Raw genomic sequence first — 5,032 nt, 5'->3', positions numbered from 1 at the left:
CCCCCCCCCCCCCCCCCCCCAAGTCAGTATTCCTGCACGTACTGCATATTGAACTACAACATATCATTGATCAGTTCTCTGCCTACAAGCCCAGCCAGTTTGGCAGGTAGGGCCTCAACTTAGGGGAGGTTGATGGGCAGTATCCAATTATGAAGCCTCCCTGGATCCTGGAGGTAGATGTGAGGATATTTGCTTCCTGAATCTACCAACTCCTCACCTTGATAAAACTTGAAGTTTTCAGACATTCAGAAAACAGGCAATAGCAGACACAATTGAAAGCTCTGTGGTAGAGACTTGCAACCCTCCCATATTCAAATTTTACAATTTCCCTCTGTGAGCAAGTTGACTATGGCCTAAACGTTTGCCATGATAGACACCCTCTCTGTCATGGTAAAAATGGCTGACAAGCCTGGAAATCCTACCCACAAAATAGCACTACTTTGTGATGCAAGCCAGAGTATGCATGTTTGTGATTCCCATAGGCAGCTGGCCATTTATGTCATCAGCTGCGTCCAGTCAAATTGGATCTTGCCATCCTAGTAGTGTGTAATATGACACATATAAAACAGTGCAGGTGTGTTGTTTGTGCATTTTCTTGGATATCCATTGAAGCGGTTAGATACTTCTCTGGGTCTGGTGCCAGGACACCTGTGGAGGTAAGGTAACACTTTGGAAGACAACAGGTTACCCTTTGGATTGGTAGAAGTAGACACGCTTGAGCATAGAGAGTGCATAAACCCACAAATGGGTTGGCCAGACTGCCAAACCATTGAGGTGGAATGGACAACAAATGCTGGCCTTGTTGCTAATGCCCTCATGCTATGAAAGAATAAAGAAAGAGAACTGTCAAATCTATTGAGAGTTAAAACTCTCAATCTTAAAATTAAAATGTATAGAGCTTTTCAAAAAAAAAGTGCTAGTATTTCAGTGTTTCTGTTTGCATAAACGATAGGTGGAACCTTATAGAATTTGAGCTGCATGGCTAATTTCCCAACCTATCATTTTCACAGTAGGTGTGACAATGAGCCTGTTGATTAGAATTGATTGTTTTCATAAGAGATTAGTTGAAGGTATTGCAATGACTTGATTTTTTTAAAATTGTGTTATTTTAAGTAATGCTATTGTCAATAGACACAACTTTGTTTTGTCAGCATGGCACTTGATGTCTGCCTTTGGTAGATACCTGGTAAATTGGCATTGAGAAGAGCAAGAATGATGACTTTGCACTAAGTTGGTAGCGGAGCTATAAAGGGCCATGGAGATTAATGGGGAAATTAAGTTGGAAAAGGAATTGTGGGGGGATGGAAAGAGGGACAGAGGGGCTAATAAATGACTGTTGGGATGTGGGGATATAGGGTAGTATTATGATCCCAGCTGATTTTGTCACTGGACAAGTCAGATCTGAGACTGAAATTGAATTTGATAGATCATGTTTTGGTTAGTTTTAACAATAAACAGAAGTTTAATAATAAAAGAAGTGACAGAATAAGCCAATCTATTTAATATATGATACAAACTTAAAGATTTTGCAACACATAAAACATAATCCCATTAATCCCAAAATACACGTCCTGCATGGTACTTAAAACTACCTTGTTGGTAACCCATTTGGGAAAGTAAGCTTCACTGACCCAGGATCATCACAAAGGTACATATAAATAGGTTCTAGCCACAAGTAAACAAAACTATGATCTACCAACTTGTACCTTTACTGGCTGAAACTCTGACCCCCTTTAAAACTGCTGCACGAATATTCGGACAGACACAAGCGAGCAAAAAAATGTGAAAAATATTGGGGTAACAGTTCAAAAGTACTAGTTCAGGGTTCAATGAGATGTTCCTTTTGCTTATCAAGACATATTCAATTCTTTTTCTCCACATAAGTAGATGATTGTACACTAATTACAAAGCCTCTTAGTTCCTGGTTAAAGGCAACAGCTTTCAATAACAGGCTTTCCTCAGGTACTTTTCCAACAGTGATTGAAATATAGCAGTTGTTTTTCCTTTTATTGTTGACACTATTGTAAGTAGTGTAGAGTATGGGAGCGAGGGCTAATGCTGGAGTTTTACAGAGTGTTGGTTAGGCCACAGCTGGAGTACTGTGTGCAGCTCTTAACACCACACTACATGAACGATACAATAGCACTAGAGGGGTGCAGAGGAGGTTTGTCAGGTTGTTGCCTAGGATGGAGCAATTGAGCCACAGGGAGAGACTACATAGGCTCGGATAACACAGTATGGAGCTGGCGAAGCATAGCAGGCTAGGTAGCATCAGAGGAGCAGGAAAGTTGACATTTCAAGTCGGGACCCTTCTTCAGAAAAGAAGGGTCACAACCCAAAATGTCAACTTTCCTGCTCCCCTGCTGCTGTCTGGCCTGCTGTACTTCTCCAGCTCCATACTGTGTTATCTCTGACTCCAGCATCTGCAGTTCTTGCTATATCTGACTGCATAGACTTGGATTGATTTTGTTTTAGAGCAGTGAAGGCTGAGGATGGAAATGATTAAGATGTATGAAGTTATGAGGGGTATGGATAGGGTGAGTAGGGAGCAGCTGTCCACCTTGGGGTGGGGGGTCAATCATAAGAGGGCATAGTTCTAGGGTAAGGGGCAGGACGTTCAGAGGGGATTTGAGAAAAAAGCTTTTTCATTCAAAGGGTGGTGGAAATCTGGAATGTACTGCTTGTAGTGGAGGCCAGAAACCCCTCAACCTTTGAAAGAAGTATTTAGATGAACACTTGAAATATCATAACATTCAAGGATATAGAACGAGGGCAGGAAATTGGGATTAGAATCCCCGTTGTGGTAGTTATTGTTAATGCAAACTCAATGGGCCATACTGCCTGTTCTGCACTGTACGACTTTATAACTCTGACTCTATAACTCAACTCATAATGTGTTTTAGTAACTTGTTTTCAAAAGTGCAGCAATTCCTTCTCCAGTCCTTGCTTTTGAGAAGTCCTTTTTCCATTTTAGGCTACAAGCAAAAATAAAGAAAAAACGGTGTAATTTTTACATCCCCTTGTACAATACTCAAATGGAGGAAGAAAATTCTTAACATCTCAAAAGGTTTAACTGTGTCTTTGATTCCCAGTCTGGAAATCTGATAGCCTCTTCCTGGAGCTGTCATATATCTAAGCCCAAATATTCTCAGCTTCAAACAACCTCTACAGGTTGTATCCAAACACTCCTGATCTGAGCCTATTACTAATATCCATGCTGTAAGATAATCTATCTTTATTATCTTTTCTGTTTTTTAGGAACACAGCCTTACACTTTCAACTTCATCCAAGACTTCTGCAGAACTGCCTAAACTGCAGCTAAAAAAGATTCTTTGCAAGCTTATTGGTGTTTCCCTGAGGTTAGAAAAAGTCCAAAAGCTTCCAACCAAAATCCCAATGCACAATTCTTACCTTGCTCATTTGTAAACTTTCTTAATGTAAACAAAAAGCCATCAGCTCAGGAGGTTACATCTCTATCAGTTTGTTTTAAACAAAATCACCATGGCTACAGAAATACTTGCAAGTTAATCATTAAACCTATCAGACACACACAAAACCTATATGTCACTAATTCAAAATTTGGAAATCCCAACTTGGAAATGAATGATATGAGATATATATTATAGTTAAACACACCCTACATCACAGAAAGCATTGGGGTATAACAGACCATGCAGATGGATAGAGGAGTAGCATATAGCAAGAAGCTATATAGGGATATGGAAAAGAAGGAGGGACGTTTGGGAATGAGGGTCTATGGTGGTGTGTACAGGCAAAAGCTGACATGGAAAGTATGATAATAGATAAGGACATATGATGGCATGGATGAAGCACATGGTATGTGTGTGAGGGAGCTGAAGATCTATTTTTAATTTTATTCCTTTTCTTATTAAAAATACACTGCCAGAGCATTGAGTGAGGCCTGCCACATAGCCTGGTTCTGCACCCGGTAGCCTACATTTTCATTCCAGGGTAATCTGGGTCAATATCCAAGAAGCCCCTTCACGCCAGAATGAAAATCATAAGTTCCAAGCATTTCTTTTCTCAGGTCAGGTTTGCAGAGCTGAGAAGTGTCCAGTCTCTGTGATCCCAATGTGGCATCAAAACTCCAGGTCTATCTGTCCACTTTGTGGGTTAGAGTGGGTTTGGATAGGGAAAGCAGATTTTTCAACCTTTAATTTCCCCTCAATCCTTCCAAATCCACTCCACCTTAACAGCCCTTATTTAAAGTTAAAGTTCAGACATTTGAAGCTATGAAATAGGAGAAGCAATTCATTGAACCCCTCAAGCTTGTCCCACCATTTAATAAGATCATGGCTGATCTGTTTGTAACCTCAAATCTACTTTCCTGACTATCTATCCCTGATAATCTTTCACCTCCATGCTTAGCAAGGATCTATCTACCTCTGCCTTAAAAATATTCAAAGACTCTGCTTCCACCTGCTTTTCAGGAAGAGAGATCCATAGACTCATGACCCTCTGAGAAAAAATTGTTTTGCCTAATTTCTGTTTTAAAGTGCTATTTCTAATTTTTAAATAGTGAGCCCGAGTTCTAGGTTTCCCATTAGAGGAAACTTCCTCTCCACATCTACCCTTTCAAGATCTCTCAGGACCTTACGACTATTCTGTCAGCTTGTAGTTCAGAACCAACCCTGTTACATGCATTTTTAAACTCAGCAATTGTCAGAATTTTACTGTTTTACAATTGTTCAAGTCATAACTTCATGATCTAATTGTAACTGATTGCATTTTTAAATGAGACAACAAGGTGCAGAGCTGGATGAACACAGCAGGCCAACCAGCATCATAGGAGCAGAAAGGCTGACGTTTCGGGCCTAGACCCTTCATCAGAAAAATGATTCAGTTCATTGGCTTTGAATGAGCTAGAACAAATGAAAATGAAACTGGACTTAAATTGTGAAGATGGCTGTGTCAATGTGATTTGTATTCCTTGGAATATCGAAGTTTAGAGAGTGATACAATTGGGATGTTTAAGATAATTAAGGGTTTTGATGTACGTGGATAGAGAAAC

This window comes from Rhincodon typus, chromosome 13 (genome assembly GCF_021869965.1).
Source record: "Rhincodon typus isolate 14 chromosome 13, sRhiTyp1.1, whole genome shotgun sequence".
NCBI classification, from domain to species: domain Eukaryota; kingdom Metazoa; phylum Chordata; class Chondrichthyes; order Orectolobiformes; family Rhincodontidae; genus Rhincodon; species Rhincodon typus.
Note: the sequence above shows the minus strand (reverse complement) of the source record.